The following is a 23480-nucleotide window of genomic DNA, read 5'->3' as shown; positions in this document are numbered from 1 at the left end:
GTTTCATGGCAGGGAACGTCGATCTCGGAGCTGGGATGGCGGGGAAGATGCTAGATCGGAGCGCGGGCCGTCCTCCTCTCACTCCACAAGCCAAGCGAGAGCGAGAGCCTGCCCCAGACCCCTGTCCCACCTTTCCTTTTCCGGTGTCCCCCTATCCCCCACTCCCCTTCGAGAGAAAACAATTACTACTAAGGTGTAGCCACAAATACTTAGCATAACAATGGGAAAAGTTCCACAGAAAGAAAAGGGAACAATTTAACCCCCAAAAGTACCCCTGCCTCTTGGGGGTCTTCTGATGTCCTAAATTGAGTTTCTCTTCTAGTTCTAGGGGATGATAGAACATGTTGCTCCCCTCCCCCTACACCACCATTATTCTCAGGTGAGGCTGTAGGAATACCATTTTCCTGATCCCTTTGCCCTAGAAGTTGAGGATACAGGGGACCTGCAGCTGGCCCTTGGTCAGCTGGCAACACTGGAGGACAAGACGGAGGAAGGTGCTGAAAAACATCCCAATCCTCACCATTTTCCTCTTCCTCTCCTTTTTCCTCTTCTCCCTTTTTTCTTAACACATAGATTTCTCCTGTTGCTTGTCTAACCCATATTAATCCACATTCCCTTTCAATCCATCCTTTCCAATTCTCCTCTAGATACCTCCACAAAATTCGACACAAACGAATTTTATCTGTTCCATAAGGTGGCCATATAAGCCCCTTTGCCAACTTATACTCTTGCCACACAAAATAACAATATTTTACCATCATTTCTGTAGTTACCTCTGGGTGAATATACAATCTGTCCCAAGACCTCAGCATTCTCCCCAAGGGACTCTCCTGAGATATTATGGGATTGCCATCCCTTTTGCTGGGGCACCTTCCTAGCTTCGCCCTTCCAACCCTCCCTGGGTGTCCTGTTTTACTTGTGCTACCCTCCATGGATGCCCTCCCAGGTTTGCTCCCCGAAGATCCCATTTTACTCACCGGTGAGATTCTCAGTGGTCCTTCTCTATGGACTCTTCAGGGATCCCCGGTCCCTCACTCGTCTGTTTCCTGGACAGTCTCGGGAACCCAATCAATCACCCAGTGCCAGCCAGCACCAAAGGGAACTGATCACTGAAACTGAGTGAGGAGCACCTTCAACTCCTCTCACTGCCCACCGCCCAGATGAGAACCCCCAAAATTGTCAGGAAAATGAATCCACAAACACCAGAGGTTTATGTCCACAAAGGAGACAGAGGAGTCCTTTTTGCTTTATTCGAATAGAGGGAGAGGCCATGGTGCATTCCTCTGGGATCTCTCAAATATTTGGAGGACACAGCCTATTTTTTATCCTATTTTCCCGGCCGCATTTCCCTCTCTCTTTCCCCATTGGCTGAGATACTTGAGAGGTACAGACTTCCCAGAACGTCTGATACCTGAAATTCCCCTCTAATGTATAACCCTCTCTTTTAATTTTTAATTCTTATAGAATTCATAATTTTTCCCCATTGCTTCTTTCATCTTTCAATATCCAATTTCATTTATAAGCAAACCTACAGTTTGTTTGTAAAGGCAAATAACTTTTTCCATTCATCAATCAATGGAAACCATCCCATTGTTTCTTTTATCTCTCAGTGCTAGTCTTATCTACCTAGCAGATCCACAGCTTGTTTGTAAAGACAAATCCTACATTCCTCTCACTTTCAATAAATACCTATTTTATTCCTTTTGCTCTGTCTAGTCTCTGTTCCAGGTCAGCCTTTCCAGGCATCAGTTCAAGTAAATATTTGATGCTGGCCCAAGATGGGAGAACTGAAGTGTCAATTTATTCTGTAGCTCTGTAATTCCAGAGTTGCTCAGTTTTACTCAGAACTTTGCCTGCTGCTGATGCTTCCTCAGAAAAAATAATGACCTTGGCAAATAGTTTTCTCTATTTGTTATAGTGAAATTGAGACAGGGAATTGAAAAGTAAGGAATAGTTCATCAAAAACCAAGACAATGAGGAATGCCTGACATTTACTATGCTTGCAAAAATCGGGAGAAGAGGCAGACTGATTTGTGATAAATGGAGCCAGGACTTGCAAACAGGGTGAGGGGTACAAGGCTACCAGTGATAAGTGATAAATCCAAAACCCTAAACCAGCAAGAACGAATCTCAAAGTCTGGAATGTGCCCAAATGGCTAAGACACACGCTCCAGAGACAAAGTTGAAAAGTTCAAGTTCAATGAAGAGTTTGGAAGCCTTTGTCAGAGACTCCCGACCGCCCCCGAATTGGGGAGGCACAAGCGCAAGAGGACTTTTGGTTCATTTGAATACGAAGCGAGAGTAGGCGGGACTAGGACATGAATATGTATTAGGCGTATTGAGTAATCCTAGGCTTTTAGGGAATAAATAGAGCAGTAGTTTGAAGTTTTGGTGTGCATGCTTTGGGAGGAATTATCCCCGTGCACCTCAGGGCTGAATAAATACATACTTGCTTTATAACTCTCATTTCCTACGAGTTATAGAGTCTTTTCCGCGTATCAAAATCAAGTACAATTGGTATTTGTCATATCTGGTATGCATTCAGTTTTAATTCCCTCATAGAAAATTTTGTATCTCTCTTTAAGGGAAAGATGTAGATGGCTTGTAGATGACTGCTCTTTTTTAAGATGTCATGCAGACTTGCTTAGTCAGCCCCTCTGAAATTCATGTATGCTTGGTTTGTCTTCCTGACTTAATAAGGATGTGATACACTTGCTGTAGCTCATTATCAAGCAAGCAAAGCAGCAGTGGCAACAGACTTGAGACACTGAGTAATATATAATCTGTGGTTATTGCGCTAAAAAGAGAGAGAAAGGATAGCAACACACATGGACTTTTAGGGAAAAAAGGCCAACTTTATTGTACGGATAGTTTGTATTTAAAGTATGTTACGTGCAGCTAGGACAGGATAGTAGCTTATTGGACAATTAGGAAAAACATCCCTGGGATGGTACCTTAGGATGTATCCTACGGGAAAGACACTAGGTGTTAATCTTTATTATGAATTCCACTCTGTTTTTCACTATATTATCACTTTGGGAGACTTCCTCTTTAACTGAAGCTGTAGTCAGCTTGTTAGCCTGGGAATAGACCTGAGAGACAGGAGAAATATAGGCCTGAAAAGGAATTTCCAAGCTGTAATTTCCTAGCTCTCTAAATGTGTGTGTCCACAATAATCTTTTATTTTTCCACTGTCATAAGAATACTCTGTTTTAATTCTGATGCCTTACAACTTTCTTTTACCCCATTTATGAATTTTATATTAAAAATTATGATGGGAGGTCTTATCTAACAACTATGTAGTTGAGGGGTGGAGTTAAGGTTCCACATGCACTTTATGGTATGCTGTTCTTATGCTAATAATAATCTGTGAGGCATTAGGTAAAAGATAATAGGGTATGTTCCACTTAGATATGCATATGTGTTAGTTTTAGATGTTCTGAAAACTACATATATACATATATCCACATGCTTTTAACATTCTGTCCATGTATTTCTCTAAGCAAATCAATAGACTGAAGTTCTAAATGGTCTTCAGGGAGCATCAAGAAATTTGAATTTGTATTTCCTTTGTAACTTTGGGAATTTATGTCTTGGAACTCACTTTTTTTTCTGTTAATAACTTTACTACTCTGCTTATAAGCTTCAAGTATTCCTACCTATTTGAGTTTATATTACCTTTTATTTTAATCTTCTACCAATCTCTTAAATACCTAGTGTGATGTTTCGGGGAACCTCTGGGTGCCTCTTGTGCACCCACACTGTCGGGCTTCTTCTTCTTTTGTCTAAAAAGCAAAACGGCTAATAGTTGCTGTAAAGTTATTTATTGTAGAAGCACATCAGTCTCAAACGCAGAGTCAAAGCTAACAAAGTCCATGCTAGGTTCTAGCTCAAAGTCCCAAACAGAAGCAGAAGCTCCCCGTGGTCCCAGCAGGGCCAGAGGAGCCGGGCAGCTCCTATCTTCTTCTTGGGTGTTGGTTTCAGCGGCGAAAGCAAAAGCAGAGCAAAAGCTGTGGCATAAAAGCAATGGCTAAAAGCAATGTCTCTTTCCAAGCCTCTTCTTTTATAGAAACTTACGAGCAAACTAAGACGTAGAATTGGACCAGACTCAGACCACTACTTCTTAACCTATTAGAATTCTAATTTCTTAACACGCCAGGCTACGTATAAATTACGTTCATGGCCTATCTTGTTCTAACTGAAAAATGTAAGCAATATTCTTAACTCTAACTCTATTATGTCTAAAGCCAAGTTCTTGGAGCCACTAAGGAAACACTAGCATGTTTTTTAACCTTCACTAGAACATGTACTACTTCTTAGGCATCTAAGACCTTTTGCTCACTAAAAGCACTTAAAACTTATTCCATTTACTTACTTATTTTCTCTCACTTATGTTACAACCTAAATCTTCACCTCTGCCTTATAAGTGAGAGGCCTAATATACTTCAATCCATCTAAAGGTTTCAACTCAATCCCTGCATTCTGATCTCTCCCTGAAGGATTCAGAGAAACTCCTGACTTAGTGACTCCAACAACCTAGTGTCATGGAAACTGCTTCCTGTAAAATAATTTAGGCTATCCACAGAGCATGAGAAGTATGTAAGTTGAAAATGCAGAACTATTTTTCCTTGTGTCTAGTTTCTAGTGACATGAGTTCAGCTAAGGAGTTTTTTCTAAGTTTTAGCATTATTTTAAAATGTGTTAGACAAATTAGTGTAGGTAGTTCAGACAAGTAGTGTTATCAAATGTATCTTGCCAACAGTATTGAAATCTGCCTCAGATCATAGTGTGGCCTGGGGGGAGGGGATGATGACAGGGTGGAGGGGATGTACCACCACAATATTGAAGACAGCTTTCTGGGCTAGGGAAATATTTTTATTTCATACACTGAAGAGACCTTCCTGAAGTTGGATCTGTTCAATACCAATGGGGCTGTCTTTGGCAGCTAAATACTGGTTAGCAAGTTAAAGAATGTGCCCTTAAAATTGGGCAGGGATGGTCTTTGATCTCATATCCTTGTCATCCTTAAGTTCTGCTTTGCTTTTTTCTCCACCCTCGATGGAAGAGGATCAGGTTAGGGAACACTTAGATATACATAAGTTCATGGGGCCTGACAGGATGCACCCATGTGTGCAGAGGGAGCTGGCTGATGTAATTGCTAGGCCATTCTTGAGTATCTTTGAGAGATTATGGGGATTGGGAGAGGTTCTTGAGTACTAGAAGAGAGCCAATGTCAATCCTGTCATCAAGAATTGTAAGGAGAATCCAGGAAACTACATGTTGGTCAATCTCACTTTGGTCCATGGGAAGGTGATAGAGCAAGTAATCCTGGAAGCCATTTCCAAACATATGAAGGAAAAGAAGGTAAGTGAGAACAGTCAGCATGGTTTTATGAAGGAGAAATCATTCTTAACCAAGCTAGTAGCTCTCTAAAGCAAGTTGACTAGCTTGATAGATGAAGGAAACAATGGATGTTGGTTATCTTGACTTCATTAAGGCTTTTGACAGTCTTCCCTGACATGCTCATAGATAAGCTGACAAAGTATTTGTTAGAGAAGTGAACAATGAGGTGTATCAAAATCTGACCAAATGGCCAGGCCCAGCCTGTCAAGGTTGTGATCAGTGGCACAAAAGCCATTTGAAGGAAGTCATTATTGTTGTACCCCCAGGGTTCAATACTGGATCCATTACTATTTAACATCTTCATTAATGACCTGGACATAGGGCAGAATTTACCCTCAGCAAGTTTGCAGATAATGCCGTTAAGAGGAACCTGGACAGAGGATCCTCATGAATTTCAGTAAAGGGGAAAATGTGAAGTCCTACATTTAGGGAGTAGTACTGCATATGCCAGTACAGGCTGGGACCTGACCAGCTGGTAAGCAGCTCAGCAGAGAAAGACCTGGGAATCCTGTTGGGCATCAAGCTCACCAAGAGTCAGCAATGCATCCTCACAACAAAGGTGGCCAACAGCACCCTGGGCTATGTTAGGAAGAGTGTTGCCAGCAGGTTGAAGACAGTTCATCCTTCTTTACTTAGCACTAGTGAGTCCTCATGTTGAGTGCTGTGTCCATTTATAGGCTCCCTGGCACAAGAAGACACAGACTTAGTGCAGTGAGTCTAGCAAACAGCAACATTCTCCTATAATCTGTAATGGGTGTGGACGTGGGAAAATAAAAAGTAGGATTACATGTTTTTACACTTGATTATGATTCACAAAAGTGTTATAGTATTTATAGTTAAATATATTAAAAATGTGATACTAAATGCATTTCCTCTAGTTGGAACTACTTAAACCATCAGAAAAAGAAATGATCTCAAAAAATCACAGCAATTAAATGTGAGTGCATATTAGCTTATATGCCACAGTCCTTCTAGGAATCTGTACTTTAATAATCAGGCGTGTTTTTTCTTATTTGACCTGTTTATAGAAAACAAAACATGCTAGAAAGATCTGATAAATGAAAGTGAAGCTAGAAGAAATTCCGGATCTTTATTTGAAGGCCTCCAGACACAGTTATGGAAAGATGTCCACAAAAGCCCACCCCCCCCAGGGATGAGTACATTTTATAGGTTTTAGGAAATTATCATAATTGATAAAAAGCACCAATTAGGAGGACAAGTGGCCATGTAATTCCCCCCCAGGTCAAGTATCTTCACTGGAGCTCCCCCTTCAGCACTAGTTGTACTTTCTCCATGAGAATGTATATCAAAGAGTTGTTCTTGGCCTTGGATCCCAGGAAGACCCAAGATAGCATAGGGGCCTTGTACCCCCCAGGTCTTGGAGGTACCTTAATTAGCATTGTCCTGTTGCCTTCTGTGTCAGGCTTCTGATTGTGGACAGATTCTTTGTACAGTTTCTCACACTCTTTCTTGTAAATAATGACATATGACATATGGCATATGACACTTCATCCCATTTTCCCTCCCTCCTTAAGAACAACATTAACTGCAAAATAATGTTATAATCAATTGTTCCATTAAATGGCAATTTTGCCCCATCCTCTAATTTGCACAACAGCCACCATTAGTTGCAATATTTAATGAGAGTTCTTTTATTTTCCGTGCCTCCTGAGTCAACTGTATCTCTCCAATGCATTAATATGCAACCTAAAGGGCTTTTCCGTGGGACCTCTTTACTCTGGCCCTTCCCTGTCAATGGTGGGGGGTTTTTCAGGGTCCCTTTGGGATCCCTGAGACTGCTTCTGCAGATTTCAGTGATGGAGAACGTTCCCGAGCCTTGCCCAGTTAGAATTTTGGCTCGTGGTGAGCTCTCAGACCAGCGGGGAAAAGAAACCAGCATATGCAGAGAGGAACAAATCCATAGTTTATTCTATGAAGGCATCCTATCTAGCATATACCAACAGCTATTGTTTCACAGAGGTTTTTATATCTTTTGAGGGTTTTACAATTTGCACCAATTACCAAGGGAATTCTACTTTCTAACCAATCCCTGAGGGATTTTACATTCAAAGCTGGCCTATGGATACTAGAAGAAAATGAACCACTAATATTGAAAATAGATAAGAGGGTGTTCCAAGGGGGGGAAGCTGGATTCCTTTTTTATTCGTCATTTCACAAGCCATTTCTTACCTATAAGCTATGATTTTCCAAGGAGCTTGTTCTGAGGATGCAGGGAAACTTTGTTCTGTGTTTTCTGCTCCCTCCACAACTCCTCTCTCTGTATTTACTAAAAAGGCGCTTCCAGCAACTTTCTTAAAGCATTGAACAAAGCATGCAAACATAGCTAACTGTTGCGTTTCCTAGATACATTGTAAATGGTACATTCCGTGACCCCTGCTGTGCCCTGTATCTTGGTCCCTCTCCCCTCCTGGCCATACAGAGCTGGCCGGGATCCAATTTCTCCCCGCCCCCCCTTTCCAGACCCTAGAAAAGGTCAGTACCCCCTGGCCTCTGTCTCTTTTTCCTCCTTTTTCCCTTCCCTTTCCCCCTCCCTCTTTCCCTCGCTACCCACGAGAAATAAACCTGCAACTTTTTTAGGGGAAAGAGCCTCTTTTGATATCTTGTTTACATCCATGAGGCAAGGGCCCAGGGAAACTTCACCCTAACACCTGAGCTAGACCAGAGGAAGGGTGAAAAACCCCATTTTTGGGGCCAAGTAAAAGCCTCAGTTGGCGCCCGAACGTGACTGGTCTCTACAGAGCACCCCACGTTGGGCTGTGACTCCTATTTTCGGGATTCAACAAGCCTTGGAGCTGATCAACTAGCTTAAATTTCTTGAAGCTGCATTTTGTGCAGTTCAAAGACTTTTCAGCATGAACCGGGAGCCTGTCAGGAGCCCACACGGGTTGGTTCTGGATGTAGACCCACTACAGTTACACAGACGCCTCTGCCTGCAAAGGAAAGGTAAGTGAAAGTGTCCTTTCGCTGCGGGTGGTTCCCGGAGCTCCGCGGGGGGGGTCTCACCGGTGGCATTTTGCCGGCCTGGTGCCGTTCTCGGGAGGAGAGGTGGCGCGGGCGTGTTTGCAGCGTGCGCGCGGCTCAGCAGCCCGCGGCCACGTGGTACGTGCGCTCGGGCTGGAGGGGGGGCTGGACGCAGTCACCCAGGCGCAGCGCAGCAGGCAGACAGCTTTGGTCGGTTTCAAAGCTGCGGCACAGGGCTTTTTTTTTTTGCAGTTTTTGCGGTTTTTACAGGTTTTTGCGGCGGGGTCGATCCCTACAGCGGCGCTGGCGCCACGTATGTTTTACCGACAAAAAAAAAAAAGTGGTGAAATTAACATCGGCTCCGCAGCCAGTAAAGCCTAAAAACCGTAGTGTACCTAACACGTCTTAACAACTAACTCCTTTCCTGTGTTTTAACTGTAGTGGGGTGGATATAGTGCAAATTGCTAAACACCATGGGCTTACAGCAATCTGCCTTACAAAAGAGTATAAAAAACCAACTCAGGGAAATATTAAGTTCAGGAAATGTTTCAATATCTAATAAAAAATTAGCCCGTTTTGCCAGCTGGCTGTCTGTTGAAAAATCTGACCTTGAATTGCAAAATATAAATTCGATTTCATTTTGGGATGAAATAGGGGATTTATTAACTTTAAAAGTAGAAAATGGAGATGAAACAGCCTCTGTATTCCTCCCGATATTCTTACAAATTTGGAAAGTTTTAATTCAGACAGAAAACAACAGACAGCAGCAGCAAAACGATTCAAACTCACCTTCCCTTTCCCCAAAACCCTATAACCAGGACCTAGAAAGGACCCGCGGGTCTCCCTGGGAGATGCAGGGTGCCCAGCACGGCTGTAACTGTTCTAAATCCCTGAGTCCTCCCCAGTATCCCGGTTCTGACAATTTTTCTAAAATTATCAGCTCTCCCTCCTTGTTCCCTTCCCCTCTGGGCCACGGACACGTGGCCGTATATGGACAGGTCAGGATCGGAGTCCCAGATAGCTCTGGCCATGCGGTACAGGGAGAGGGGGAGGCCCCATATGGTGACAGCCACGTGTCTCCTCCTTCATCCCGCAACCCCCTTCACCCTCCGGTCCCTGCCCATGAGCCTGTCCCCTCCCAGAACCCATCCCTGCCCTCGGCTCCACCGCCCCCTCCCCCCTCCAAGACCCCACCCTGCACGGCACCTGGCGACCCCGCCCACAGATGTTGCAACCCTGAATCCCACCACCCCTCCCCCGCTCCGGTTTCACATTCCTTCCCTCCAAGCTGCTGCGGGGTGGGGGAGGGCAGTGGAGCCCCTGCTAGTTTCAGTGCCAGTGAGGGTGGGGGTTGGGAGGGATCAGCTCACATCCCCTGGGGGACGGGTGGTGCCCCCGTGGTGGGGGAGGGTGGGCAGCCTCCCGGGCCGGGTGGGGGGGGGGGTGCCCAACCCTGAAAGTCAACACCAGGAAAAAGAGTATATACGATCAGTTGCTCCTGTAGTTTATCTTGGTAAAAGAAACGGTAAAAGAAGTTATCAACCTTTGTCCTATCAAGATAAAAAAGAAATTTGTAAAGTACAAAGAGAATTTGGTAGAAATAGTGAAATCTTTAAAGACATGATGAGAGCCACCTTTAACTCAAACGAACTGGTTCCATATGATATGAGCTTTTCCGATGTCTGTTAACTCCTTCAAAATATGATCTATGGGAAAGCTTGTGGAAAAGATCTTTAAAAGTGCTTTTACAAGAGCTTTTAAAAGCTCAGATAATGCAAAAGATGCTGATAATAATGATATAACATATGAACACCTATGTGGGGAAAAAGATTGGCATTGCCCTGAAAACCAAACCAGAGTACTATCCAAGTCTGTCCTAGATAAAATATGCAGTGTTGCAGAAAAAGCTTTTAATCAATTACCAAGAGTAGATACTAAAGGCAGTTATATTAACATTAAACAGTTTGCTTCTGAGAATTTCTTACAGTTTGTGGACCGCCTTCGTACGCAAGTAGAAAGACAAGTGTCTGATCCAGTATTACAAGCTGAATTAATTAAAGAAATGGCTCAGAGGAATGCTAATGAAACCTGCCGTAGGGTTATCCTTAGCCTTCCCCTGGAGCCAGCTCCTAGCTTAGCACAGATGATAGAAGCCTGCACCAGGAAAGCAGAACTGCTCAGTGGACACGAAAGAAATCCAGGACTGGCACGCCCAAAAACCATGGCAGCTGTAACACCAGAAGCCAAGAAGCAACCAATGTCACCAGAGCAACTGCAGCACATCATCTGCTTCCAGTGCAAGCAGCCAGGACACTTCGCCAGAGACTGTCCACACAACCAAAAACAGAAGAAGACCAACAAACAAAAAAACTAGACCTACAGCGCGTACTCGCCATTAACACAATAGCACCCTCGGCTATAAATGCAGCGGGCTCCACACTCGCAAAAGACTCTCTCTTAATAAACAAAAAGGGGGAGGATGGGATAGAGGGTGTGGGGATGTATGGCAATGAAAATATCAAATGTTCAATTAACAAGGTTTGGAAGCCACTAGGCCGTTTTAGGCTCGTGACTACCAAAGGTTTTAATTTCAGGTCACCTGATTGGACAGTCATAACAGTGGACTTACCTAACAGCACACAGGACGTGACGTTAAACCACATGAAACTGGACAGTGAGCACTTTGTTGTCGGGGACACAGCACACACACGCCCAGAGATTGAGGTGGTTCCCATGACCGTCAAGGGAAGCATAACTGGCCTCATTCTCCTGGCACGATGTCCTCTACCACCATATTACCTGGCAGAGGGACAAATCCTTGCCCAGGCCATTCCTGTTCCAGCGGAGGTCCCAGTAGATGGAAAATCACCTCAAGTCTACTGGGCAGAAGTGGTGGGTGAAGAAAAGCCTTCTTTGGCATGCAACCTAACCCGTGGATCAGATCACCTCCATGTGGAAGGAGTACCGGATACAGGTGCTGATGTGACTATCATATCCGAGAGGATGTGGCCGTCACATTGGGAACTTCAGCCTGTGGCAGGCAGAATCCAGGGTGTAGGAGGAGTCAAACTGGGAAAAATATCAAAAAGCATCGTACAAATTGAGGGGCCTGATGGAAAATTGGCTAGCATCCGTCCATTTTTTACAGACTATAAATGCCCCCTATGGGGGAGAGACACCATGTCCCAGTGGGGGGTAAAATTGATTATTCCTAAAACTCCTCGGGATTTTTAGTAGCGGCCACTGTGGGGCGCCCTACCCAAAAGTTGAAATGGCGAGATTATATCCCAAAGTGGGTAGCACAGTGGCCGATGAGTAAGGAGAAGCTCAGGGAGCTTGAGGAGCTTGTGGAGGAGCAATTGGCTAAAGGCCACATAGAAGAGACCACAAGTGCGTGGAATTTCCCGGTTTTTGTGATAAAGAAACCAGGGAAAGACAAGTGGAGGCTGCTCCATGAACTCCGGGAAATAAACAAAGTAATTGAGGATATGGGGACTCTCCAGCCTGGGATGCCTTCTCCAACAATGCTTCCTAGAGATTGGCAATTAGCTGTTCTCGACATCAAGGACTGTTTCTTCCACATTCCCTTACACCTAGAAGATGCCCCACGGTTCGCCTTCTCGGTTCCTACCATCAATTGAGAAGCCCCAATGAAGCGCTACCACTGGAAAGTTCTGCCGCAAGGCATGAAATGTAGTCCCTCCATCTGCCAGTGGCATGTGGCCTCATTGCTGTCCCAGGTACGTGCCCAGAGAGGGGAGGCCATCATCCTTCATTACATGGATGATGTGCTAGTGCCTGCACCCGATAACTCTCTACTCCAAGACACACTTGACCTAGTGGTTAAAGTTTTTACCTCTGCTGGATTTGAATTGCAGGAGGACAAAGTCCAAAGGATGCCACCTTGGAAGTACCTGGGCTTGGAAATTACTGCACGGACCATTGTTCCGCAGAAATTGGAAATTAATTGTAATCCAAAAACCTTAGCAGATCTCCATTCCCTGTGTGGGTCATTCAATTGGGTTAGTCCCTGGCTAGGCCTCACTAATGAGGACCTAGAACCTCTCTTCAATTTATTGAAAGGGGAGAGAAAGCTGCTTTCTCCCAGGGAATTGACCCCAGAGGCAAAGACTGCAATCGAAAAGGTACAAATGACCTTAGGAGAGAGGCAAGCTCACTGTTACCAGACCGAGCTGCCCTTCAAATTCATTGTCCTAGGAAAACTGCCACACTTACACAGGTTGATATTCCAATGGATCAAGGAGCAGAGAGAGTCACTCTTAATCATAGAGTGGGTCTTCCTCTCCCACCAAAGATCCAAAACTATCACTAAGCCACACGAGTTAATAGCTCAGCTGATTCGGAAAGCAAGGATCAGACTGTATGAACTAGCTGTTTGTGACTTCACATGTATTCACCTTCCAGTTAAACTGTCTGAGGAGGGGAGGAACTCTCCTGAGAGATTGACTAAAGAGATGTTTGAGCATTTGCTCCAGAGCAATGCCAGTCTCCAATTTTCCCTGCACAGCTATAGAGGACAAATATCAATCCATGCCCCGTGTCACAAGCTGTTTAATGAGGAATTCCACCTCATTCCTCATGAGAAGAGGAGTCGGAGACCACTCAAAGCTCTCACAGGGTTCATGGATGCATCCGGGGTCTCCCACAAGTCGGTGATGACTTGGAGAGATCCTCAGACTCAGCATTGGGAAGCTGATGTTGAGTTTGTGGAGGGATCACCCCAAGTAGCTGAACTGGCAGCAGCCGTGAGAGCCTTTGAGAAGTTCTCAGAGCCAATCAACTTGGTGACAGACTCAGCCTATGTAGCGGGGGTAGTGTCCAGGGCAGAGCAGGCAGTGCTCAGAGACATCAAGAATGAGCAGCTTTTCAGGTTGCTTTCCAAATTAATTTATTTGATTTCTCATAGAGAACATCCGTTCTATGTGATGCATGTGAGGTCACATACAGATTAGCCAGGCGAAAATGATGAAGGGAACCATCAGGCAGACTCCCTTGCAACCCCAGCAGAACAAGCACGCCTCCCTGACATCTTCCAGCAGGCAAAGCTGAGCCACCAGCAGTATCATCAGAATACACCAGGTCTGATGAGTCAGTTCCAGCTAACACGGAGTCAGGCTTGAGACATTGTGGCCACCTGTCCCAACTGCCAGCTCCAGACCATGCCATCAATGGGCATGGGGGTTAACCCCCGAGGTCTTGGCAGTTGTGAGGTATGGCAGACAGACATCACACACATTCCTAGTTTTGGTTGCCTCAGATATGTTCATGTAAGCATTGACACATATTCAGGTGCAGTCTATGCCTCTGCCCATGCGGGAGAAAGGGCAATGCACGCCAAACAACACCTAGTGCAAGCCTTTTCAGTGTTGGGGGTCCCTAAGGAAATCAAAACTGATAAGGGCACAGCGTATAAGTCCAAGGAGTTCCTAGAATTCGTCCAGCAGTGGGGAGTGGAACATAAAACTGGCACCTCCCACTCCCCCACAGGCCAAGGTGTAGTAGAGCGAGTCAATCAGACGCTCAAGAAGGTCTTGGCTAAACAGAGCAGTTCAACAGTGTGGATGTCTCCACAGCAGAAGCTCTGCAAAGCCATGTTTACTATCAATTTCCTGAATTGTGCATTTGAGAACATGAGTCCACCTGTGGTATGTCACTTTAACAGTGGGAAACAGCTCAGTTTATCCCAACATCCTCCAGTTTTGATTAGGGACCCAGAAACCTGGGAAATCAAAGGTCCCTATGAGCTCGTTACCTGGGGACGTGGCTATGCGTGCGTATCCACTCCCTCAGGCCCTCGGTGGATTCCCCAAAAGTGGGTGAAACCGTATGTCCCCAAACATCCTGCTCCAACTGAGGGGATCAAGGAGCAGGTGGCTGTGGCTTCGAAAAGAAGATTGAAGGCTGGAGAATATTCAGCCAGTTTTGAAACACACTTGTCCAATGAAATTCCTGAGTCACACACCATTTCATCACACAAAAATCATAGGCAGCAAGCTGGAGTAAGTAAGAACCCCATAGAAGAGTTGCTGCCAAGTTTGCCCAAAACAGCTCAAGAACCCCAAGAATTAGAACTGTTAGGTTCCTACCCAGCACAATATTGCATTCACTTTAGGATCTTCCCAAAACCTTCTAGCATAAAGGAATTCCACAACATAATGCAACATCGTGGGGAATTCACTGCCAAAAGGCGGTGCAATACTATAAGCCATATTGCAGCTAATACCCCAACTTATTCAAGCCCCAAAAGTCTCCCAAAGGGATTGTTCTTAATTTGTGGAGACCGGGCGTGGGCAGGGATTCCTTCTCGGCTCTTAGGAGGGCCATGCACCTTCGGTCGGTTGTCCCTGTTGGCACCCAACGAAACCTTAATTAGCGATTGGACTCACAAAAGCAAATCAGGCAATAAAATCCAAAAACGAAGTGCAGACAATATGGACCCAAACTGTGATTCTGAAATTTTCCATTAGGCCAAGTCCAAAAGAATTGCTGTATCCCTGTTTCTTCCGTGGGTTGCAGCAGCTAAAGCTCTAGGCGAATTGGGCCACCTAGAGTGTTGGGTAGTCAAACAGGCAAACTTAACATCCACCGCAATCAGCTCCCTCCTAGAAGACGAGGAAATTACCAGGCAGGCCACACTACAAAATCGTGCTGCTATAGATTTTCTCTTGCTACTGCACGGACATAAGTGCCAGGAATTTGAAGGACTTTGCTGTATGGACCTGACCTCAAAAGCTCCTAACATCCATGCTGCCCTCCGAAACATGAACAACTTGATCGGACAAGTGAAACAAGAATCTGAAGATTGGTTCAATGGACTGTTCAAAGGCTGGGGACTCACAGGGTGGTGGACATCCATAGTCAAAACAATTATGTTAATTTTTGTTCTTCTTTTTCTTGTAATAACAGCGTTTGGGATCCTACGTCACTTAGTTTTCAAGGCCATTAATGGTCTCATTCCCTCTACCTCAGTAGTCAATCACATAAAAATGAAAAACTTGGAACAATCTAACCCTCCCACCAACTGCAAGTGGTGGGCAAAATCATAATTTGAATGAAACTAATATCCTTCTTTCAACTTTGTTAAACAAAAAACGAGGAGATGTTGCGTTTCCTAGATACATTGTAAATGGTACATTCCGTGACCCCTGCTGTGCCCTGTATCTTGGTCCCTCTCCCCTCCTGGCCATACAGAGCTGGCCGGGATCCAATTTCTCCCCGCCCCCCCCTTTCCAGACCCTAGAAAAGTCAGTACCCCCTGGCCTCTGTCTCTTTTTCCTCCTTTTTCCCTTCCCTTTCCCCCTCCCTCTTTCCCTCGCTACCCACAAGAAATAAACCTGTAACTTTATTAGGGGAAAGAGCCTCTTTTGATATCTTATTTACATCCATGAGGCAAGGGCCCAAGGAAACTTCACCCTAACACCTGAGCTAGATAGGAGGAAGGGTGAAAAACCCCATTTTTGGGGCCAAGTAAAAGCCTCAGCTAACACAATGAAAACTACAATTAAAATCCATAAAAGTCCCTTGACCAGAGATACGGCCCACCCCGTCAGTCCCCATTGTCCAAAAAGGTTGTTGAACCAGTCTGGGGTGGTTTGTACTTTCAAATCCTTCACGAGGTCCTTCAGCTTCTGGATGTTTACTTGGATGGATGTTGAACGTGAGGAGAGATTGAAGCATCAGATCCCCTCAAAGTCTTCACAGCCATGTCTGTGTGCGAGCAGCAGGAAGTCAATTGCAGCTCGGTTTTGCAGGGATGCGTGTCTCGTGGTTTCTTCATCCTTTAAAAGAACACTCAAAGCAGCAGATGTAACATTGACTTGCTTACTGAGCCAACACTCTAAATGAGGAATTTGACCAAGGGCTTTTGCTGCAGCCACCCATGGAAAGAACAGGGAGACAGCAGCTCTTGTGGGTCTGTTCCAATTCTACAATTTAGGGTCACAACTTTCATCAAATTCAGTGTAAGATCGTTTTCGTGTTTTGATTCACTCTCCTTTTTCCAATTATGTAATAAGGTAATGTTGGGGGTGAGGGTAGAAAGCTTGCCAAGGCTACAGGGTCCCCCCTGGAGGTGAGAGGGGATTCCAGCCCAAACCTGATCACCACAGATGAGAAACATTCCACGGGGTAACATTTTGGGGTGGATGGAGGATTCAGAGAGAACATGAGTGGTGTAATTTCACCAGTCTGGATAATTGTAGGCTTTGTTGATGGGTGATATGTCTTTTCTGTATGTGTTTCGAATTTGACTCAATCCAGGCCAATTTTGCTTTGGACTTTTGTAGTAAAATTTGACACCGTATGTTGCTTTGGAGGACCCCAGCAAATCTAATTCTTGGGGTTCTTTGGGGGCATTTGGCAGTATTTTTGTCCAATGGTCCCAAGTGTCAATTGGATTTGGTCTCTTACCAGTGGTGCAGAGGAGCTCTGAGTTCTGGAGGGGCCAGTCATCTGCTACAAAGGGAATTCCAACGAAACATGTGGAAAGTGGGTTATCAAGGTTGACCATGGACAGGAACATGTTATCATGTTTCAATGTCTTTGCTAAAGTCACCCAGACATTGTGTTTGGATTGTGGACTGATCCAGCTGAAGGCATGCAGCACGGTGAAGAGGATCCAGGCAGCAGTGAGGACAGCATCAACGGAGAAAATTTTCATCTTTGGACAAGGATGGGCCTTCTGATAGGGAATATAAGTAAAGTCAGTTATTTTTATGATGGGGGAGAGAGAGGGTTAGGGTTTTCTCCTTCATCTCCTGTGGCTTTTGGACCCTTATGGAGTCTTTACCCTTTCATCCTGGCTAGCTCAACTGTTAGGGTGAAGACTCCCACATCCGCCACATGAACGTAAATAAAAGATAACAAAAGAGGCTCTTTCCACCTGGGGAGGTTGCAGGGGTTTATTTCTTGTGGTTCCCCAGGAGCGTAAAAAGGGAAAAGGAGAAAGAGAGGGCAAAAGAGGGAGGGAAAGAGGGCAAGAGGGAGAGAAAGAGAGCGAGGTCAGGGGGCACAGGTCTTTTCTATGGTCTGAAAGGGGGGCGGGAAGAAATTGGATCTCGGCCAGCTAGGTATGACCAGGAGGGGAGAGTGACCAGACCACAGGACATTGCAGGGGTCACGGAATCTACCACTTCCAATACATCTAGTGAGTTACAACATCTCCCTGTTTTTTGTTTAACAAAGTTGAAAGAAGGATATTAGGTTCATCTGGATTCAAATTATGATTTTGCCCACCATCCTGTGAGTCCCCAGCATTTGAACATTTCATTGAACCAATCTTCAGATTCTTGCTTCATTTGTCCGATCAAGTTGTTCACGTTTCGGAGGGTAGCATGGATGTTAGGAGATCTCGAGGTTAGGTTCATGCAGCAAAGTCCTTCAAACTCCTGGCACTCAGGTCCATGCAGCAGTAGAAGAAAATCTACAGCAGCACGATTTTGGAGTGTCTATGCCAGGGTCACCCAGATGTTCTGACGTGGCTGAGGGACAATCCATGCAGCTGCTAAACTGTTCAGTCTTAACAAGAAAACAACTTGGATGGGATACATCACAGGACCTAGAGAAGGGGGGCTTTTCTCTAAAAGGAAAGACAAACATTATAAAACCTGTTAAAAGTCTCTATCTGCCGGAATGTCATCCTCTATGAGGATTTCGTTTCTTTTTTCTGGCGGCATCTTCTTTTCGAAGCCACAGCCACCTGCTCCTTGATCCCCTCAGTTGGAGCAGGATGTTTGGGGACATACGGTTTCACCCACTTTTGGGGAATCCACCGAGGGCCTGAGGGAGTGGATACGCACGCATAGCCACGTCCCCAGGTAACGAGCTCATAGGGACCTTTGATTTCCCAGGTTTCTGGGTCCCTAATCAAAACTGGAGGATGTTGGGATAAACTGAGCTGTTTCCCACTGTTAAAGTGACATACCACAGGTGGACTCATGTTCTCAAATGCACAATTCAGGAAATTGATAGTAAACATGGCTTTGCAGAGCTTCTGCTGTGGAGACATCCACACTGTTGAACTGCTCTGTTTAGCCAAGACCTTCTTGAGCGTCTGATTGACTCGCTCTACTACACCTTGGCCTGTGGGGGAGTGGGAGGTGCCAGTTTTATGTTCCACTCCCCACTGCTGGACGAATTCTAGGAACTCCTTGGACTTATACGCTGTGCCCTTATCAGTTTTGATTTCCTTAGGGACCCCCAACACTGAAAAGGCTTGCACTAGGTGTTGTTTGGCGTGCATTGCCCTTTCTCCCGCATGGGCAGAGGCATAGACTGCACCTGAATATGTGTCAATGCTTACATGAACATATCTGAGGCAACCAAAACTAGGAATGTGTGTGATGTCTGTCTGCCATACCTCACAACTGCCAAGACCTCGGGGGTTAACCCCCATGCCCATTGATGGCATGGTCTGGAGCTGGCAGTTGGGACAGGTGGCCACAATGTCTCAAGCCTGACTCCGTGTTAGCTGGAACTGACTCATCAGACCTGGTGTATTCTGATGATACTGCTGGTGGCTCAGCTTTGCCTGCTGGAAGATGTCAGGGAGGCGTGCTTGTTCTGCTGGGGTTGCAAGGGAGTCTGCCTGATGGTTCCCTTCATCATTTTCGCCTGGCTAATCTGTATGTGACCTCACATGCATCACATAGAACGGATGTTCTCTATGAGAAATCAAATAAATTAATTTGGAAAGCAACCTGAAAAGCTGCTCATTCTTGATGTCTCTGAGCACTGCCTGCTCTGCCCTGGACACTACCCCCGCTACATAGGCTGAGTCTGTCACCAAGTTGATTGGCTCTGAGAACTTCTCAAAGGCTCTCACGGCTGCTGCCAGTTCAGCTACTTGGGGTGATCCCTCCACAAACTCAACATCAGCTTCCCAATGCTGAGTCTGAGGATCTCTCCAAGTCATCACCGACTTGTGGGAGACCCCGGATGCATCCATGAACCCTGTGAGAGCTTTGAGTGGTCTCCGACTCCTCTTCTCATGAGGAATGAGGTGGAATTCCTCATTAAACAGCTTGTGACACGGGGCATGGATTGATATTTGTCCTCTATAGCTGTGCAGGGAAAATTGGAGACTGGCATTGCTCTGGAGCAAATGCTCAAACATCTCTTTAGTCAATCTCTCAGGAGAGTTCCTCCCCTCCTCAGACAGTTTAACTGGAAGGTGAATACATGTGAAGTCACAAACAGCTAGTTCATACAGTCTGATCCTTGCTTTCCGAATCAGCTGAGCTATTAACTCGTGTGGCTTAGTGATAGTTTTGGATCTTTGGTGGGAGAGGAAGACCCACTCTATGATTAAGAGTGACTCTCTCTGCTCCTTGATCCATTGGAATATCAACCTGTGTAAGTGTAGCAGTTTTCCTAGGACAATGAATTTGAAGGGCAGCTCGGACTGGTAACAGTGAGCTTGCCTCTCTCCTAAAGTCTTCTGTACTTTTTCGATTGCAGTCTTTGCCTCTGGGGTCAATTCCCTGGGAGAAAGCAGCTCTCTCTCCCCTTTCAATAAATTGAAGAGAGGTTCTAGGTCCTCATTAGTGAGGCCTAGCCAGGGCCTGACCCAATTCAAAGACCCACACAGGGAATGGAGATCTGCTAAGGTTTTTGGATTACAATTAATTTCCAATTTCTGCGGAACAATGGTCCGTGCAGTAATTTCCAAGCCCAGGTACTTCCAAGGTGGCATCCTTTGGACTTTGTCCTCCTGCAATTCAAATCCAGCAGAGGTAAAAACTTTAACCACTAGGTCAAGTGTGTCTTGGAGTAGAGAGTTATCGGGTGCAGGCACTAGCACATCATCCATGTAATGAAGGATGATGGCCTCCCCTCTCTGGGCACGTACCTGGGACAGCAATGAGGCCACATGCCACTGGCAGATGGAGGGACTACATTTCATGCCTTGCGGCAGAACTTTCCAGTGGTAGCGCTTCATTGGGGCTTCTCAATTGATGGTAGGAACCGAGAAGGCAAACTGTGGGGCATCCCCTGGGTGTAGGGGAATGTGGAAGAAACAGTCCTTGGTGTCAAGAACAGCCAATTGCCAATCTCTGGGAAGCATCGTTGGAGAAGGCATCCCAGGTTGGAGAGTCCCCATATCCTCAATTACTTTGTTTATTTCCCGGAGTTCATGGAGCAGCCTCCACTTGTCCTTCCCCTTCTTTATTACAAAGACAGGAAAATTCCACGGATTTGTGGTCCCTTCTATGTGGCCTTTAGCCAATTGTTCCTCCACAAGCTCTTCAAGTGCCTTGAGCTTCTCCTTACTCATCGGCCACTGTGCTACCCACTTTGGGATATAATCTCGCCATTTCAATTTTTGGGTAGGGCGCTCTACAGTGGCCACCTCTAAAAATCCTGAGAAGTCTTAGGAATAATCAATTTCACCCCCCACTGGGACATGGTGTCTCTCCCCTATAGAGGGCATTTATAGTCTGTAACAAATGGACGGATGCTAGCCAATTTTCCATCCGGCCCTTCAATTTGCATGATGCTTTTTGATATTTTTGCCAACTTTACCCCTCCTACACCTTGGATTTTGCCAGCCGCAGCCGTAGCTCCAATGTGAAAGCTACATCCTCTCGGGTATGATAGTCACATAGGCACCTGTGTCCAGTACCCCTTCCACATGGAGGTGGTCTGATCCACGGGTTAGGTTGCATGCCAAAGAAGGCTTTTCTTCACCCACCACTTCTGCCCTGTAGACTTCAGGTGATTTTCCATCTACTGGGACCTCCGCTGGAACGGGAATGACCTGGGCGAGGATTTGTCCCTTGACCAGGTAATATGGTGGTAGAAGACAGCGTGCCAGAAGAATGAGGCCGGTTATGCTTCCCTTGATGGTCATGGGAGCTACCTCAATCTCTAGGGGTGTGTGTGCTGTATCTCTGACAACAAAGTCCTCACTGTCCAGTTTCATGTGCTTTAACATCACTTCCTGTGTGCTGTTATGTAGGTCCACTATAATGACTGTCTAATCAGCTGACCTGAAATTAAAACCTTTTGTAGTCATGAGCCTAAAACGGCCTAGTGGCAGCCAAACCTTGTTAATTGAACATTTGACATTTTGATTGTCCTGCATTTCCATACCCTCTATCCCATCCTCCCCCTTTTTGTTTATTAACAAAACAACTTTTGCGAGTGTGGAGCCTGCAGTATTTATAGCCCAGCGCACGATTGTGTTAATGCCGAGTACGCGCTGTAGATCTAGTTTTTTTGTTTGTTGGTCTTCTTCTGTTTCTGGTTGTGTGGACAGTCTCTGGCGAAGTGTCCTGGCTTCTTGCACTGGAAGCAGATGATCTGCTGCAGCTGCTCTGGTGACATTGGTTGCTTCCTTGCTCCTGGTGTCACAGCTGCCATGGCCTTTGGGTGTGCCAGTCTAGGATTTCTCTCATGTGCACTGAGCAGTTCTGCTTTCCTGGCGCAGGCTTCTATCATCTGTGCTAAGCTAGGTGCTGGCTCGAGGGGAAGACTAAGGATAACCCTGTGTCAGGTTTCATTAGCATTCCTCTGAGCCATCTCCTTAATCAATTTGGCTTGTACCACCGGATCAGACACCTGTCTTTCCACTTGCACACAAAGATGATCTACAAACTCTAAGAAATTCTCAGAAGCAAACTGTTTAATGTTAAACTAACTACCTTTGGCATCCATTGTTGGTAATTGATTAAAAGCCTTTTCTGCAACATTGCATGTTTTATCAGGGATAGACTTGGATAGTGTTCTGGTTTGTTTTTCGGGGCAATGCCAATCCTTTTCCCCACATAGGTGTTCATATGTGATTTCATTATCATCAGCATCTTTCTCATCATCAGAGCTTTGTAAAAGCACTTTCAAAGATCTTTTCCACAGGCTTTCCCATAGATCATATTCTGAGGGAGTTAACAGTCATCAGAAAAGATCCTTGATATACGGAACTAGTTCATTAGAGCTAAATGTGGCTCTCATCATTCCTTTAAAGATTTCACTATGTGATAGGTTGACTTGGGAAGAAGAAACTCAGAGAGACGTTCTCTCTAAGGGAATTTCCTCTGTGGGGGTTGGGACACCTGCAACAGCCAATTAGAGAAAGTTAGCTTGCTCTGTGAACACACATTTTGAAAGAGGTAATCCAGAACTGAGTCTCTTTGTCTTTCCGGCGCCTGAGTAGGTAACATCAACCCTAGCTTCCCCCTCCCATGTGGGGGGGGGGGGGGGCTAGGGAGGCCGCTTGGGCCCCGTTTGCAAAGGAGGGGACCTGATGGCTGGGGGGATAAAAAGTTCTGTGATAAGACCTTCACAGCTTCCTCCTCCACGGGCCTGCTGCTCTGGCGTGGGGGGGGGGCAGCTCCTGCTGCTGTCAGATGGGCCGGGCCTGCCCGGGTGGCCATGAGCACTGTGGGGCTGCAGCTAAGCCCCAGAAAGGCTGATTGACATCTCAGCCGCCCCCCCAGCACGGCCTGAGCCTGGCCCAACTTTTGTAGTTGTGTTAAACTTTAACTCTTTAGTGCTCAGATAAGATTTGCAAAGCCTCCAGACTTTCCTTTGAATATGAAAGGGAATATGAAGATTTCTGAAGTCAGTGACGTAAGAGCTAAGTTTTTTAGATGGAAGGAGAATAAGAAGATGCTGAAATGGCTGAAAATCTTTTTGTAAAATTGTAGGTATGAACTGATGTGCTGAATATTCCTATAAACCATGGAAAAAGACATGGGGGGATGGAAATGTTCCTTTAATAGATGATTTGACCAAAGAGCACCTGTGTTGAGAATTTCAGCCCTGAGAAAAGAAGGGGATTTCAGTTTTCTGAAGATGAAGCCTGAACAGAGAGAAAGGAGACAGAGAGAACCTTTGCTGTAGAACATTTCGTTCTTAAAAGTAATACCCCATGAGACAGACATGGCCCACATCTACAGCTTTGAGACGGTTGTGGAGTTGGGAGATAAAACCAAAAGAGGACTGTCTTCTTCTTTCTTGTGGAAAAATCCCTACAACTTTCAACAAAAGGAAGCTTCTCTCTCCAGAAGTGAACTGAAAAAGACTAAATTAGGGACTGACCAAAGTATTTGTTATATATTTGTTTTGTTGTTATG

The 23480-nt window shown here is 45.5% G+C and overlaps 1 pseudogene; it reads right to left on the bottom strand.

The window, feature by feature from the left end:
* Positions 1–11322: 11322 nt before the first annotated feature.
* Positions 11323–17114, bottom strand: LOC148220261 (uncharacterized; annotated as a pseudogene).
* Between the last annotated feature and the right edge of the window lie 6366 nt (positions 17115–23480).

The sequence above is a fragment of the Sturnus vulgaris genome, chromosome W (genome assembly GCF_052056855.1).
Source record: "Sturnus vulgaris isolate bStuVul1 chromosome W, bStuVul1.hap1, whole genome shotgun sequence".
Classification (NCBI taxonomy): domain Eukaryota; kingdom Metazoa; phylum Chordata; class Aves; order Passeriformes; family Sturnidae; genus Sturnus; species Sturnus vulgaris.
This window is presented reverse-complemented; position numbering and strand designations above follow the sequence as displayed.